This window comes from Hyla sarda, chromosome 5 (assembly GCF_029499605.1).
Source record: "Hyla sarda isolate aHylSar1 chromosome 5, aHylSar1.hap1, whole genome shotgun sequence".
In the NCBI taxonomy this organism is placed as follows: Eukaryota; Metazoa; Chordata; class Amphibia; order Anura; family Hylidae; genus Hyla; species Hyla sarda.
The window spans coordinates 46,731,837-46,750,257 of NC_079193.1; positions in this window are offsets into that span (position 1 = coordinate 46,731,837).

Sequence of the window (18,421 nt, forward strand, 5' to 3'; positions counted from 1 at the left end):
ACCTCCATGCTGTGTCATTCAGCCGTTATATGGTCTCCTCATGCTTCCGCCACCTCCAGGCTGTGTCATTCAGCCACTATATGTTCTCCTCATGCTGCCGCCAACTCCAGGCTGTGTCATACAGCCACTATATGTTCTCCTCATGCTGCCTCCAACTCCAGGCTGTGTCATTCAGCCACTATCTGGTCTCCTCATGTTGCCACCATGTCCACGCTGGGTCATTCAGCCACTATATGGTTTCCTGATGCTGCCACCAACTCCAGGCTGTGTCATTCAGCCACTCTATGGTCTTCTCATTCTGCTGCCACCTCCACGCTGTGTCATTCAGCCACTATATGGTCTCCTCATTCTGCCGCCAACTCCAGGCTGTGTCATTCAGGCACTATATGGTCTCCTCATGCTCCCGCCAACTCCAGGTTGGGTCATTCTGCCACTAAATGGTCTCCTCATGCTGCCGCCAACTCCAGGCTGTTTCATTCAACCTCTATATAGTCTCCTCATGCTGCCGCCACCTCCACGCTGGGTCATTCAGCCACTATATGATTTCCACATGCTGCCGCAAACTCCAGGCTGCGTCATTCTGCCTCTCTATGGTCTCCTCATGCTGCTGCCACCTCCACGCTGGGTCATTCAGCCACTACATGTTCTCCTCATGCTGCCACAAACTCCAGGCTGCATCAGTCAGCCTCTATAAGGTCTCCTCATGCTGCCGCCACGTCCACGCTGGGTCATTCAGCCACTATATGTTCTCCTCATGCTGCCGCCAACTCCAGGCTGTGTGATTCAGCCACTATATGTTCTCCTCATGCTGCCGCCAACTCCAGGCTGTGTCATTCAGCCACTATCTGGTCTCCTTATGTTGCCACCACCTCCACGCTGGGCCATTCAGCTACTATATGGTCTCCTGATGCTGCTGCCAACTCCAGACTGTGTCATTCAGCCACTATCTGGTCTCCTCATGCTGCCGCCACCTCCACGCTGGGCCATTCAGCCACTATATGTTCTCCTCATGCTGCCGCCAACTCCACGCTGGGTCATTCAGCCACTATCTGGTCTCCTCATGCTGCCGCCACCTCCACGCTGGGTCTTTCAGCCACTATATGGTCTCCTCATGCTGCCGCCAACTCCAGGCTGTGTCATTCAGCCACTCTATGGTCTTCTCATTCTGCTGCCACCTCCACGCTGTGTCATTCAGCCACTATATGGTCTCCTCATGCTGAATGACACAGCGTGGAGGTGGCAGCAGCGTGGAGGTGGCAGCAGCGTGGAGGTGTCATTCAGCCGTGATATGGTCTCCTCATGCTGCTGCCAACTCCAGGCTGTGTCATTCAGCCACTATATGGTCTCCTCATGCCGCCGCCACCTCCATGCTGTGTCATTCAGCCGTTATATGGTCTCCTCATGCTGGCGCCAACTCCAGGCTGTGTCATTCAGCCACTATATGGTCTCCTCATACTGATGCCACCTCCACGCTGGGTCATTCAGCCACTATATGGTCTCCTCATGCTGCCACAAACTCCAGGCTGCATCAGTCAGCCTCTCTATGGTCTCCTCATGCTGCTGCCACCTCCACGCTGGGTCATTCAGCCACTATCTGGTCTCCTCATGCTGCCGCCACCTCCACGCTGGGTCTTTCAGCCACTATATGGTCTCCTCATGCTGCCGCCAACTCCAGGCTGTGTCATTCAGCCACTCTATGGTCTTCTCATTCTGCTGCCACCTCCACGCTGTGTCATTCAGCCACTATATGGTCTCCTCATGCTGCCGCCACCTCCATGCTGTGTCATTCAGCCGTTATATGGTCTCCTCATGCTGGCGGCAACTCCAGGCTGTGTCATTCAGCCACTATATGGTCTCCTCATGCTGCCACAAACTCCAGGCTGCATCAGTCAGCCTCTATATGGTCTCCTCCTGCTGTCGCCAACTCCAGGCTGTGTCATTCAGCCACTATCTGTCTCCTTATGTTGCCACCACCTCCACGCTGGGCCATTCAGCCACTATATGGTCTCCTGATGCTGCTGCCAACTCCAGACTGTGTCATTCAGCCACTATATGGTCTCCTCATGCTTCTGCCATCTCCAGGCTGTGTCATTCAGCCACTATATGTTCTCCTCATGCTGCCGCCAACTCCAGGCTGTGTCATTCAGCCACTATCTGTCTCCTTATGTTGCCACCACCTCCACGCTGGTCATTCAGCTACTATATGGTCTCCTCATGCTGCCGCCAACTCCAGGCTGTGTCATTCAGCCACTATATGTTCTCCTCATGCTGCCGCCAACTCCAGGCTGTGTCATTCAGCCACTATCTGTCTCCTTATGTTGCCACCACCTCCACGCTGGGCCATTCAGCCACTATATGGTCTCCTGATGCTGCTGCCAACTCCAGACTGTGTCATTCAGCCACTATATGGTCTCCTCATGCTTCTGCCATCTCCAGGCTGTATCATTCAGCCACTATATGTTTTCCTCATGCTGCCGCCACCTCCACACTGGGTCAATCAGCCATTATATGGTCTGCTCATTCTGCCGCCAACTACAGGTTGTGTCATTCAGGCACTATATGGTCTCCTCATGCTGCCGCCAACTCCAGGCTGGGTCATTCAGCCACTAAATGTAATTGACTAAACCCCAATCACCCTAGGGTGATGGGGTAAAAAAACCCTAAACCAAATGTCCCTCTCTTGTAATGACCTATAGGTCTATAAAACTTCACTTTTATTGTATCCAGTAAAAGGTTCAATACAATGTTTAAAACCAATAGCACAGTCCCTGTAGTACTATATTTCAATCCTCTGTGGGATATATATTTGTCACAGGATGCCTGCAGTGCGTCCCTCTTAGGGACTAGTAGCTAGTTGTTAAAACCAATGAATTATGTCTCCCCTACATGTTTCGTGGTACCAACCACGTCCTCAGGGGCTTGAGACATACTCTCAGCCACTAAATGGTCTCCTCGTGCTGCCGCCAACTCCAGGCTTTGTCATTCAACCTCTATATGGTCTCCTCATGCTGCCGCCACCTCCACGCTGCGTCATTCGGCCAATATATGATTTCCACATGCTGCCGCAAACTCCAGGCTGCGTCATTCTGCCCCTATATGGTCTCCTCATGGTGTCGCCACCTCCACGCTGAGTCATTCAGCCACTAAATGGTCTCCTCATGCTGCCGCAAACTCCAGGCTGCATCATTCAGCCTCTATATGGTCTCCTCATGCTGCCGCCACCTCTATGCTGGGTCATTCAGCCACTACATGTTCTCCTCATGCTGCCGCCAATTCCACGCTGGGTCATTCAGCCACTATATGGCCTCCTCATGCTGCCACCAACTCCAGGCTGTGTCATTCAGCCACTATATGGTCTTCTCATTCTGCTGCCACCTCCACGCTGTGTCAGTCAGCCACTATATGGTCTCCTCATGCTGCCGCCACCTCCATGCCGTGTCATTCAGCCGTTATATGGTCTCCTCATGCTGCCGCCAACTCTAGGCTGTGTAATTCAGCCACTATATGGTCTCCTCATGCTGCCGCCAACTCCAGGCTGCGTCATTCAGCCACTATATAGTCTCCTCATGCTGCCGCCACCTCCACGCTGTGTCGTTCAGGCACTCTATGGTCTCCTCATTCTGCTGCCACCTCCACGCTGTGTCATTCAGCCATTATATGGTCTCCTCATGCTGCCGCCAACTCCAGGCTGTGTAATTCAGTCACTATACGGTCTCCTCATGCTGCCGCCACCTCCACGCTGTGTCATTCAGGCACTATATGGTCTCCTCATGCTGCCGCCACCTCCACCCTGTGTCATTCAGCCGCTATATGGTCTCCTCATGCTGCCGCCAACTCCAGGCTGCGTCATTCAGCCAATATATGGTCTCCTCATGCTGCCACAAACTCCAGGCTGCATCAGTCAGCCTCTATATGGTCTCCTCCTGCTGTCGCTACGTCCACGCTGGTCATTCAGCCACTATATGGTCTCCTCATGCTGCCGCCAACTCCAGGCTGTGTAATTCAGCCACTATATGTTCTCCTCATGCTGCCACCAACTCCAGGCTGTTTCATTCAGCCACTATCTGGTCTCCTTATGTGGCCACCACCTCCACGCTGGGCCATTCAGCCACTATATGGTCTCCTGATGCTGCTGCCAACTCCAGGCCTTGTCATTCAGCCACTATATGGTCTCCTCATGCTTCTGTCACCTCCAGGCTGTATCATTCAGCCACTATATGTTTTCCTCATGCTGCCGCCACCTCCATGCTGGGTCATTCAGCCATTATATGGTCTGCTCATTCTGCCGCCAACTACAGGCTGTGTCATTCAGGCACTATATGTTCTCCTCATGCTGCTGCCAACTCCAGGCTGGGTCATTCAGCCACTAAATGGTCTCCTCATGCTTCCGCCAACTCCAGGCTGTGTCATTCAGGCTCTATATGGTCTCCTCATGCTGCCGCCACCTCCACGCTGGGTCATTCGGCCACTATATGATTTCCACATGCTGCCACAAACTCCAGGCTGCGTCATTCTTCCTCTATATGGTCTCCTCATGGTGCCGCCACCTCCACGCTGGGTCAATCAGCCACTATATGGTCTCCTCATGCTGCCACAAACTCCAGGCTGCGTCATTCAGCCTCTATATGCTCTCTTAATGCTGCCGCCACCTCTATGCTGGGTCATGCAGCCACTACATGTTCTCCTCATGCTGCCGCCAACTCCACGCTGGGTCATTCAGCCACTTTCTGGTCTCCTCATGCTGCCGCCACCTCCACGCTGGGTCGTTCATCCACTATATGGTCTCCTCATGCTGCCGCCAACTCCAGGCTGTGTCATTCAGCCACTCTATGGTCTTCTCATTCTGCTGCCACCTCCACGCTGTGTCATTCAGCCATTATATGGTCTCCTCATGCTGCCGCCACCTCCATGCTGTGTCATTCAGCCGTTATATGGTCTCCTCATGCTGCCGCCAACTCCAGGCTGTGTAATTCAGCACTATATGGTCTCCTCATGCTGCCGCCACCTCCACGCTGTGTCATTCCGGCACTATATGGTCTCCTCATGCTGCCGCCACCTCCACGCTGTGTCATTCAGCCACTATATGGTCTCCTCATGCTGCCGACAACTCCAGGCTGCGTCATTCAGCCACTATATAGTCTCCTCATGCTGCCGCCACCTCCACGCTGTGTCGTTCAGGCACTATATGGTCTCCTCATGCTGCCGCCACCTCCAATGCTGTGTCATTCAGCCACTATATGGTCTCCTCATACTGATGCCTCCTCCAAGCTGGGTCATTCAGCCACTATATGGTCTCCTCATGCTGCCACAAACTCCAGGCTGCATCAGTCAGCCTCTATATGGTGTCCTCCTGCTGCCGCCACGTCCACGCTGGTCATTCAGCCACTATATGGTCTCCTTATGCTGCCGCCATCTCCAGGCTGTGTCATTCAGCCACTATATGTTCTCCTCATGCTGCCGCCAACTCCAGGCTGTGTCATTCAGCCACTATCTGGTCTCCTTATGTTGCCACCACCTCCACGCTGGGCCATTCAGCCACTATATGTTCTCCTGATTGTTACGCCGAGCGCTCCGGGTCCCCGCTCCTCCCCGGAGCGCTCGCAACATCCTCGCTACGGCAGCGCCCCGGTCAGACCCACTGACCGGGTGCGCTGCGATACCGCCTCCAGCCGGGATGCGATTCGCGATGCGGGTGGCGCCCGCTCGCGATGCGCACCCCGGCTTCCGTACCTGACTCGCTCTCCCTCGGTCCTGTCCCGGCGCGCGCGGCCCCGCTCCCTAGGGCGCGCGCGCGCCGGGTCTCTGCGATTTAAAGGGCCACTGCGCCACTGATTGGCGCAGTGGTTCCAATTAGTGTCTTCACCTGTGCACTCCCTATGTATACCTCACTTCCCCTGCACTCCCTCGCCGGATCTTGTTGCCCTTGTGCCTAGTGAAAGCGTTCCCTTGTGTGTTCCTAGCCTGTGTTCCAGACCTCCTGCCGTTGCCCCTGACTACGATCCTTGCTGCCTGCCCCGACCTTCTGCTACGTCCGACCTTGCTTCTGTCTACTCCCTTGTACCGCGCCTATCTTCAGCAGTCAGAGAGGTTGAGCCGTTGCTAGTGGATACGACCTGGTCACTACCGCCGCAGCAAGACCATCCCGCTTTGCGGCGGGCTCTGGTGAATACCAGTAGTGACTTAGAACCGGTCCACTAGCACGGTCCACGCCAATCCCTCTCTGGCACAGAGGATCCACCTCCTGCCAGCCGGCATCGTGACACTGATGCTGCTGCCAACTCCAGGCTGTGTCATTAAGCCACTATATGGTCTCCTCATGCTTCTGCCATCTCCAGGCTGTATCATTCAGCCACTATATGTTTTCCTCATGCTGCCGCCACCGCCACACTGGGTCATTCAGCCATTTTATGGTCTGCTCATTCTGCCGCCAACTACAGGCTGTGTCATTCAGGCACTATATGGTCTCCTCATGCTGCCGCCAACTCCAGGCTGGGTCATTCAGCCACTAAATGGTCTCCTCGAGCTGCCGCCAACTTCAGGCTGCGTCATTCAGCCACTATATGGTCTCCTCATACTGATGCCACCTCCAGGCTCTGTCATTGTGCCGCTCTGCGACAGTGATTCAAACAGCGACGCACCTGACCTGCATGTCATATTGAATAACAGTATTATTTCACTAACCCAGCACACACCCTATGCATGTTACAGCAAGGCAAAGTGTTCTACACCTCTATTGCGGCTCTCTGTAGGCCAGAAATAGCCGTTTTTAATAGCGATTCACCGCAAATAAATTCAGACGGAAAGGAATTTTTTTTTTAAATTTGCTCATCTCTAATTATAAATTAAGTGAAGCATCAACTCAGTCACCTTTTACTCCTCTTCCTCTCACCAGTGGCGTAGTTATACAGGTCGCTATACAAGTGGCGACCGGGCCCCTGCTCCAGGGGGGCCCGCAGGGGGCCCTTGCCATATTTACTTGATGGCCGGCAATGGCTATCATTACTTAACAGTTAGCGCTGCTGATGAACGGGAACGTAAGGGAGACCAGATAAGGTCACAACAAGGTCTCCCGGCCTCAAGTAAAGTCGGCTGGAGGAAGGGACACTGCTGCTTTAAGAGCAGCAGACGTTGGAAGCACGCACCTGACGTCACGGTCCCTGCCCCAGCTGCGCAGGAGAAGGAGGACAAGGAGGACATCCCGCCGCTGCCTAGAGATGCTGCATCCTCCCCGCAATGTGAGGAGGTGGACGAGGCTGTAAAAGAATGATGGAAGGGCAAAGGTGAGAGTGGCGGGGGAGGGTTTGCTGACTAGAAGAGCATGGAGCAGTGTTTCCCAACCAGGGTGCCTTCAGCTGTGGCCAAACTACAACTCCCAGCATGGCCCTGAAAAAGGAGCATGGAGAGGGGAGGGGTGTTGGAAAAGGAGCATGGAGAGGGGAGGGGGGTTGAAAAGGAGCATGGAGTAGGACTGGGGGGGGGGGCTTCGGTTTGAAAAGGAGCATGGAGCAGGACGGGGGGGGGGTTGAAAAGGAGCATGGAGGGGGGGTTTTAAAAGGGACCATGGAGGAGGACCGGGGGGGGCTTCGGTTTGAAGAGGAGCATGGAGGAGAACGGGGGGGGGGGGTGAAAAGGAGCATGGAGGGGGGGTTTGAAAAGGAGCATGGAGGAGGACCGGGGGGGGGGTTTGAAAAGGAGCATGGAGGAGGATGGGGGTTTTGAAAAAGAGCATGGAGGAGGGTGGGGGGGGGGTGTTTGAAAAGGAGCATGGAGGAGGACGGTGGGGTTGGAAAAGGAGCATGGAGGAGGATGGGCGGGTTTGAAAAGGAGGAGGGTGGGGGGTGGGTTTGAAAAGGAGCATGGAGGAGGGGGGGTTGGAAAAAGGAGCATGGAGGATGACAGAGGGGTGAGGGTTGGCTGAGGAGTATAAAGGATCACTGGTAGTGGCAGAGGAGTTTTGCGAATTACGGGGGGAGAGGCAGGAAAGTGTGAAAGCAACAAAGTAGTCTTCGGGAGACTTGGGAACCTGGGGGAAGGGGGGGGGGCAAAGAGGTCTAGAGAAGAAGGAATGAAGGTCTGGGGGATTTAGGGGTCTGAAAAAGAGAGGGTCTGGAGGAGGACTGAGGGGTCTGGGGGGAATAAGCTCTTGTCCACACTGCGGACATTCTGCTGGCAGAATTCAGCTGCGGAAATCGACTTGCAGTAGAGTCCTATTGTTATCAATGGGGTTCTGCTGCTCTGTGCATACTGTGGAATCGGCGGACATTCAGCGGACATTCAGCGGCGCCTGCTGCAAGTGGACATTCTGCTGACTAAATGTCTGCAGTGTGGACGAGCCCTTAGGGGTCTAAAGGAGGGACTTAGAGGGTAATTTTCAGGGTCATGATGTCTGGCGAGGTATATTTAGGGGGCACATTGTGTGGCAGAGTTATATTTAGGTGCAGTTTTTGACAGGGTTCTAATTATTGTTGTCATACAGGGGATGTGGATTTGCTGACAAAGTGAGGACCCAATAATTTCCAGACATCAGACTCGGCAGAGGAAGATGTAGCTGGAAGAAGACCTGGCTTCTGGGATAGATAAAGAAGAAAAGAAAAGGAAAGACAACATAGGAGACGTCTCTTGTGAGTCAAATCACTGTTTAGTCTGTCTGTTTCCCATCATTGCTGTAGTCACTTATAAGATTAGAAGGGGTTATTGGTGAATCTGTACCCCAATCTGCAGCTCTCCTGCTGTTACAAAATGACAACTCCCATAATGTCTGAAGCTCTCTAGGCTTGATGGGAGTTGTAGCTTTTGCAACCGCTGGAGAGCCACTTCAACCAAGGTGATTTTCAGACTGTGCAGACCATTTTATTTTGGTTGGGTCTCCGACTGCTGGGACCCCCACCCAAAAGACATGGGCTGCATAGTCTAATATACCCGGGCCTATTTTTGGTCCCAGTCCTGCCCTGCTTGCCACATTAATGGTAGTGTGTTGTGTGAAGCACAGCTGCCCTGCACTTGAGAAGACAACTGACAAGCTGCTTTGTCGAAATCACTCTCCTGGCCAGCCTGCCGCAGCCGATACGGCCGCTTTTTCCCTTAAAGGAGTACTCTGGTGCTTAGACATCTTATCCCCTATCCAAAGGATAGGGGATAAGATGCTTGATCGCGGGAGGTCCGCCGCTGGGGACCCCTGTTATCTTGCACGCAGCACCCCAGTTTAAATCAGTCCCCGGAACACATTCGCTCCGGGTCTGATTACCGGCGACTACGGGTCCGTCGGCGTGTGACGTCACGCCCCTTCCCATAGGCTTGCATTGAGGGGCGGAGCGTGATGTCACACGGAGGCGGAGGCGTGACATCACACACCGACAGCCCCGTGGTTGCCGGTAATCAGACCCGGAGCAAACGTGCTCCGGGGACTGATTTAAACTGAGGTGCTGCGTGCAAGATAACAGGGGTCCCCAGCGGCGGGACCCACGCGATCAGGCATCTTATCCCCTATCCTTTGGATAGGGCATAAGATGTCTAAGCACCGGAGTACCCCTTTAATGACATGGCATGCTGCAAATATACGGCACTGCAGCATGTAACTTTGCGCACAGCGCCGTACAATTGGGGCTCGGCTATGAAATGAGCGCAGGAGCTTTAAGGTTTGTTGGGGGGCCTAGGGCAACTTTTTGCATCAGGGCCCTGTGATTTCTAGCTACGCCCCTGCCTCTCACTATACTACACACTACTTGAATCTGTGCTGAGGCTGCTGGAAGTACATGATTTTATTATCTCCATCTCTCTTTATACTAAATCCTAAGAGTAAGGCCTTCTGAAACTGCCTCTTATAGAAGATTTGGATCATGTCACATTTGCCTGCACTATATTCTTCACATTGAGAAAAGTCTTTTTTCAAACTTCTTGTAAGTGTTGTACAATTTATGTAAAACCAGCAGCTTCATAAACATCAAGTGCTGAGGCATATCCCTTTTCCCATGTAAGAAAAAAATAAAAACTAGCTGACTACCATGGAGATGCTCAGTTCGAATTACACATCTACATATGTCTGTCGTATGTAAATAGATACTTCACAAGATACAAGTATTTTTTATTTTAGCTGCGCTTTTTCTTATGTTCAATGCTATTATAATCAAACTACCTGTCGTGAGGATATATTCCATCTACTACTACACTATACTGTCTTTCCTCTCATGTCACCTGTTTTTCTCTCAGAAGTTACTAACTTTAATTCTCAGATTTAAACCCCCAAACACCACTTTAAAACACAATTCTAAATCCTTTAAATCCTGCAACCATCTGCTTTCACTCTCCACAACAGACGGATATCTTCTGAGCAATCCCTTTCTCTCTTGCTTGCTTTTTGCGCTAAACCAATCCGGGTAACCTTATCAAAACCTACAACAAGATTACTTCTATAGTAATTCTATACCATGTCCCCTTGATCATGTTCATTATAAACCATAGTTTCCTATGTCAGTTCCTACATGTAATTATCATGTATTGTATTGCTTTTATTACATATTATTATGAATACTAGATATATATGGACAGTACGTTGATCAAGGGATTTATTCTGATACCATATTGGAGTCGGGAAGGAATTTTCCTCCTTTTGTGGAGCAATTGGCATCAGCCTCATAAGGTTTTTTTTTTTTTTGCCTTCTTCTGGATCAACAAAGTAGGGACACAATAGGCATATTGGCTGAAATTGATAGACTTGTCTTTTTTTAACGCCTTAAGGACCCAGCCATTTTGCACCTTAGGACCCGGCCATTTTTTGAACATCTGACCACTGTCACTTTAAACATTAATAACTCTGGAATGCTTTAGTTATCATTCTGATTCTGAGATTTTGTGGTAACTTGCATCCTTTCTTGGTGAAAAATCCCAAAATTTTATGAAAAATTTGAAAGTTTAGCATTTTTCTAACTTTGAAGCTCTCTGCTTGTAAGGAAAATGGATATTCCAAATACATTTTTTTTGGATCACATATGCAATATGTCTACTTTATGTTTGAATCATAAAATTGACGTGTTTTTACTTTTGGAAGACACCAGAGGGCTTCAAAGTTCAGCAGCAATTTCCAATTTTTCACAAAATTTTCAAACTAACTATTTTTCAGGGACCAGTTCAGGTTTGAAGTGGATTTGAAGGGTCTTCATCTTAGAAATACCCCACAAATGACCCCATTATAAAAACTGCACCCCCAAAAGTATTCAAAATGACATTCAGTCAGCGTTTTAACCCTTTAGGTGTTTCACAGGAATAGCAGCAAAGTGAAGGAGAAAATTCACAATCTTCATTTTTTATATTCGCATTTTCTTGTAGACCCAATTTTTTTATTTTTACAAGGGGTAAAAGGAGAAAATTTATACTTGTATTTGTAGCCCAATTTCTCTCGAGTAAGCACATACCTCATATGTCTATGTAAAGTGTTCAGCGGGCGCAGTAGAGGGCTCAGAAGCGAAGGAGCGACAAGGGGATTTTGGAGAGTACGTTTTTCTGAAATGGTTTTTGGGGGGCATGTTGCATTTATAAAGCCCCTATGGTGCCAGAACAGCACAAACAAAACACATGCCATACCATTTTGGAAACTAGACCCCTTGAGGAACGTAACAAGGAATAAAGTGAGCCTTAATACCCGACAGATATTTCCCGACTTTTGCATATGTAAAAAAAAAAAAATTTTTCACTAAAATGTGTGTTTCCCCCCAAATTTCACATTTTTGCAAGGGTTAATAGCAGAAAATACCCCACAAAATTTGTAAGCCCATCTCTTCTGAGTATGGAGGTACCCCATAAGTTGACCTGAAGTGCACTACAGGCGAACTACAACGCTCAGAAGAGAAGGAGTCATATTTGGCTTTTTGAGAGCAAATTTTGCTCGGGGGGCATGTCACATTTAGGAAGCCCCTATGGTGCCAGGACAGCAAAATAACCCCCACATGGCATACCATTTTGGAAACTAGACCCCTTGAGGAACGTAACAAGGGGTACAGTGAGCATTTACCCCCCCCCCCCCCACTGGTGTCTGTCAGATCTTTGGAACAGTGGGCTGTACAAAATTTTTTATTTGCACAGCCCACTGTTCCAAAGATCTGTCAGACACCAGTGGGGTGTAAACTCTCACTGCACCCCTCATTACATTCCGTGAGGGCTGTAGTTTCCGAAATGGGGTCACATGTGGGTTTTTTTTTTTCTTTGTCAAGACCGCTGTAACAATCAGCCACCCCTGTGCAAATCACCTCAAATGTACATGGTGCACTCTCCCTTCTGGGCCTTGTTGTGCGCCCCCAGAGCACGTTGCGCCCACATATGGGGTATCTCCGTAGTCAGGAGAAACTGCATTACAAATTTTGGGGGGCTTCTTTTCCTTTTACCTCTTGTCAAAATGAAAAGTATAGGGCAACACCAGCATGTTAGTGTAAAAAAATTTTTTTTACACTAACATGCTGGTGTAGACCCCAACTTCACCTTTTCATAAGGGGTGAAAGGAGAAAAAGCCCCCCAAAATTTGTTAGGCAATTTCTCCCGAGTACGGTGATACCCCATATGTGACCCTATTCTGTTGCCTTGAAATACGACAGGGCTCCAAAGTGAGAGCGCCATGCGCATTTGAGGCCTGGATTAGGTATTTGCATAGGGGTGGACATAGGGGTATTCTACGCCAGTGATTCCCAAACAGGGTGCCTCCAGCTGTTGCAAAACTCCCAGCATGCTTGGACAGTCAACGGCTGTCCGGGAATACTGGGAATTGTTGTTTTGCAACAGCTGGAGGCTCCATTTTGGAAACAGTGGCGTACCAGACGTTTTTCATTTTTATTGGGGAGGGGGGCTGTGTAGGGGTATGTATATATATGTAGTATTTTTTACTTATTTTATTTTGTGTTAGTGTAGTGTAGTGTTTTTAGGGTACAGTCACACGGGCGGGGGATTACAGCGAGATTCCCGCTGCGAGTTTGAGCTGCGGCGCAAAATTTGCTGCATCGCAAACTTGCAGCCTGATACTCACTGTAAGCCCCCTGCCCATGTGAATGTACCCTGTACATTCACAGGGGGGGGGAACCTCCAGCTGTTGCAAAACTACAACTCCCAGCATGCACAGTCTATCAGTGCATGCTGGTAGTTATAGTTTTGTAACAGCTGGAGGCGTACGGGTTGGGAAATGCTGAGTAAGGAAACAGACAATGTTTCCCAACCAGTGTGCCTCCAGTTGTTGCAAAACCACAACTCCCAAACATTCTCAGGCATGCTGGAAGTAGTAGTTCGGCAACATCCTTAGAGCCAGATGTTGCCGAACTACAACTCCCAGCATGCTTGGACTTGTAGTTTTGCAACATCTGGAGGACTACAGTTTGCAGACCACTAATACAGTGGTTCCCAATCTGTGCCCTTCCAGATGTTGCAAAACTACAACTTCCAGCATGCCAAAACTGTCCAGGCATGCTGGGAGTTGTAGTTCTGCAACATCTGAAGGGCCAGATGTTACAAAACTACAACTCCCAGCATGCCTGGACAGTAAGGGCATGCTGAGGATGTGTAGTTTTGCAACATCTGGAAGGGCACAGTAGTCTCCAAACTGTGGACCTCCAGATGTTGCAAAACTGCAACTCCCAGCATGCCCAGACGCCAAGGGCTGTCTGGGCATGCTGGGAGTTGTAGTATGCAGGGTCCCATTACAGCAATGCATGTCGCTTTACGGCGACGTGCATTGCTGTAGAGGGCCGACCATGGCTGAAGAGGAACTCACCTGTTGCCGCCGCCGCCTTCATCGCCGGGATCCGGGTCTTCAGGGACGAGGTAAGTACCGGGGCCGGTCCCCAGCACTCCCCCGTCCCCCGCCGCATCCTCCGGTCTTCCTCCCGTCCTCTCCGGACTTCCAGGGGCCAGGCAGGGCGGGAGGAAGTAACCGCCCCCCCCCCCTTGCGATTGGTCGGTTAGATAACCGACGGATCGCAGGGGATAGGAGGAGGTGGCAGGCTTGCCACCTCGCTCCTATACTCCAGCATGGTCCTGGCTGTCTGTGACAACCGGGATCATGCAAAATTACCGGGCAGTCGCGTCCCGGAGACCCGATCAGCCCTGTATCGCCGCAGATCGCTGTTGTGATTTCAGCAGCGATTTGCGGCGATCGCCGACATGGGGGGCCTACATGACTCCCCTAAGCGTTTGCCCTGGATGCATGCTGAACGATTTCAGCAGGCATCCGGTTCCGATCCCTGCCCGGCGAGCGGCGGAGACTGGAATGACTCAGGACATATGCATACGTCCTGGGTCCTTAAGTACCAGGGTCCCAAGACGTATGCATACGTCTTGGGTACTGAACAGGTTAAACTATGAACTATGTAACTGTATAGCATAGGTTTCTAGATAATAACATTTCAATGTGCATAAGTAAGCAAACGGTGACATGCTGGATGCTTTTTCACAGCGCACAATATGCAGGTTCTTGAGTGTCTTTTCTGTTATCTTCAGGTAGGGTCACATGTAGCAGACCAATGACTGACCATAGAGCAAACCCATTGTGCCCACTCGTAGCAGCAATCCGCTGCTACGGGCACAAACACAGCGATATGTGCTACTATAGTAAACTGCACGTGTATGCAGTTGAGTAAGCAGAGGAGCAGCCACGATGCCTGTAAGTAAATTGCGCATGCACCCGCAGTTTACTACAGTCGTGCAGATCCCTGTGTGTGTGCTCGTAGCTGCGGATTGCTGCTACGAGTGGATACATGGGCACAGGCAGGGGGCTCGCTCTAGGGTCGGTCTTTGGCGGATCCGCAACATAAAATATACTGCAAATCGATTACGTGTGACCCTACCCTTAAGGTAAACCTGAAAATCACAAAAAAAGAGGCAATACTTACTGGTTACGGGTACAAGAGCAGGTTATGCACCTATTCCCACTATGATGAAGATCAGCTAGAATGCTGTATGGGTAGGTCACACAGGTGCATAATACTGATGAACAACAACTCACAAGCTACTATTCATGAGGGGGTAGCTGATTAGTATTATAATTGCACATAAATAAGGCATACAAAGTTATTGTAGGGACCAGCAAGAGACTGGGTTGCAAGCTTGCGTATTTTGGCCAAAATATCAACTAATACCTCATGTTTATCATGTCTTGTATAAATTTTTGGTCTGGCCTTATGATGCTGAGAGAGGGTGGGGTGCCAGTACTTTGTGGGGTGCACATATAAGATGCTGGGAAGCCCATCTGATCGAATGGTATTGGCGTCACTAATAAGTTGGAAGCCAGCATGGTGCACTACACGCTATCATGTTACTGGCACCCTGTGTATACCTTATCTGTGTGCAACTATAATACTAAGCAGCTACCCCCCCCTCATGATAAGTAGGCGTGTGAGTGGTTGTTTATGAGTGTTTTGCACTTGTGCGACCTCCCCTTGAATAGCATTGTGGCTGATCTACATCATGGTATAGGTGTCTAACCTGCCTTTGTGCCAGTAACCAGTAAGTATGGCCTCTTTTCTGGGATTTTATGTAATTTTTGTCCCGTTTTTTGTGATTTTTCTTTAAGTTGAATTTGTCATCATTTTCATGTTGCCTGAACCACAAGTCATTGGGTTGATTCCCAGTAGCTTCTCCCCGCCCACCGTCTTGATTGATAGAGTTATCCCTATATCCAAATACCAAGAAATCTATCAACCAGGGCTGGTGGGGCACGGAAAAGCCGCTGGGGACTGCCCAGATGACTCGTGGGTCAGGCAACATGAAAGTGACCATAGATTCCCATTAAGCATCCTGTTTACAAGATGGAATAATCATCAATCAATATTCATATAACTTCTACTCCATGTCAGGTCTCAAAAATCTTTTTAATGCCTGAGAAATGCTTTATGGGACATGAAAGCTACAGTCTGCACTCGCATGCATCGACAGTTAAGATATATTACAAATTTAACATCTAAAGTTTCTTGTTTATTTTTTTTTTTTATATGCAACATATAAGTTTATATTTGGTGGGCAAAACTCTGCCTTGGCAGTAAAAAATAATCTACGACTATGGCCATGTTCACATGCCAGAATTTTTGTGTGGAATTCCGCACAGAAATTTCACAGAGTCCCATTAATTTTAATGAAACTGCCATGCTGTTTACATAGCAGAATTTCCATGGCGGAAACATCTGGCACAGAAATTCTAATTCCCGCGTCTGCAAAAAGAATGGACATGTCCATCCTTTCTGCGGACTCCTCACAGAATGCATTCTGAGATGGCACATTCCCGAGCAGTCCCAATCCTAGCCCGCAGTCTGCAGAATGTCCGCACAGAGATTTTATGTGCGGACATTTTGCCATGTGAACATAGCTTTAAGCTTCTGACTTTTTAAATAATGGTGTCTTCTTACGCCCTGCTCCAAATTATTATCCAAATTTTATTTAAAGGGGTATTCCAGGCAAAAACTTTTTTATATATATCAACTGGCTCCGGAAAGTTACACAGATTTGTAAATTACTTCTATTAAAAAATCTTAATCCTTCCAATAGTTAATAGCTTCTGAAGTTGAGTTGCTGTTTTCTGTCTAACTGCTCTCTGATGACTCACGTCCCGGGAGCTGTGCAGTTCCTATGGGGATATTCTCCCATCATGCACAGCTCCTGGGACATGACATCATCATTGAGCAGTTAGACAGAAAACTTCAGAAGCTAATAACTATTGGAAGGATTAAGATTTTTTTAATAGAAGTAATTTACAAATCTGTTTAACTTTCCGGAGCCAGTTGATATATAAAAAAAAGTTTTTGCCTTGAATACCCCTTCAAGTGTCACAAAGATTAAATATTTTGTTTTTCTGTTTAACTCATGGATGGTATTGTGTCTCAGGGCCGTTTTGATTACTGCAAACAATCTCGGACATGTGAGATAATTAGATTGGCAGGTGAGCCCAATTTAAGGAAAAACTACTAAAGGTGGGTGTTCCACATTATTAAGCAGAGCACCATTTGCAAGCAATATGGGGAAGAAAAAGGATCTTTCTGTTGCCGAAAAAAATGAAATAGTTCAATGCCTTGGACGAGGTATGAAAACATTAAATATTTCACGAAAACTTAAGCGTGATCATCGCACTATTAAGAGATTTGTGGCTGATTCAGAGCACAGACAGGTTCATGCAGATAAAGGCAAATTGAGGAAGATTTCTGCCAGATCCATGCATCGGATCAAGAGCAGCTGCTAAACTACCATTCCATAGCAGCAAACAGATATTTGAAGCTACTGGTGCCTCTGAAGTCCTACCGACATCAAGGTGTAGAGTCCTCCAGAGTGTTGCAACTGTGCATAAACCTTCTATTCGGCCAACACTAACCAATGCTCTCAAGCAGAAACGGCTGCATTGGGCAGAAAAATACATGAAGCCTAATTTTCAAACAGTCCTGTTAACTGATGAGTGCCGTGCAACCCTGGATGGTCCAGGTGGATGGAGGCCACCCTGTTCCAACAAGGCTGCGACATCAGCAAGGCGGTGGTGGAGTCATGTTTTGGGCCGGAATCTTGGAAAGAGAGCTCGTCGGCCCCTTTAGGGTCCCCAAAGGTGTAAAGATGACCTCTGAAAAGTGTATGGAGTTTCTGACTGACCACTTTCTTCCCTGGTACAGAAGGAAGAACTATGCTTTCCATAATAAAATCATCTTTATGCTATTCTGACATCTTGCAAACAAATTCAATCAGAAACTGTCCAAAAACTCACAGTTCAATGGATGCAAGACTTGTGAAGCTGCTTTCAAATAAGGGGTCCTATGTTAAAATGTAACATGACCTTTTAAAATGTTTAAAAAGTTAAAATGCTGTTAAAAGTTTGATTGAAATAGCTTTTGATTTCAATGCTTTCAATGGCAAACACAACAAATGACAATTTTCAGTTCTTTACAACCCATAAAGTGTTTTGAAACTTACGGTGCTTAATAATTTGGAACAGTGCATTGTAAGTTTTTTAAGTTAAAAAAATTCTGTTATCATTAGGAGGTTTGTTCAATAAAATTTGAATTGTTCTCTTCATAGTTGATAACGTATTATGCTGTTATTTACATCAATTATTTAGGTAAATGAGAAAAATATCTGTACTGTCCGTCTATTTGTTTTTGTATTTTTCTCTTTAGGTGTGTATTCACACACTAGTTTGTTCTGAGCAGTTTGCTATTCTCACTGGATTGGGAGTGGTTAATGCTCAGAACCAATGAGATCTTGAGTGTGTCTATTTTACCCAGAGTTCTCCTGCATTCTGGCGCAGGTTATTTTGTGCAATAATGCTACTATGATGTCTATTTGTGCAATACTCTGACTAGGAAAGCTTGAGCATTTACCTTGTATTTATCTTGTGATTTTATCTGAGTTTTAATGTCTAATGTGCCCCCCCCCCCCATATGCAAATGCGTACATGGCTTTTTTCAAGGAAAGATTTATT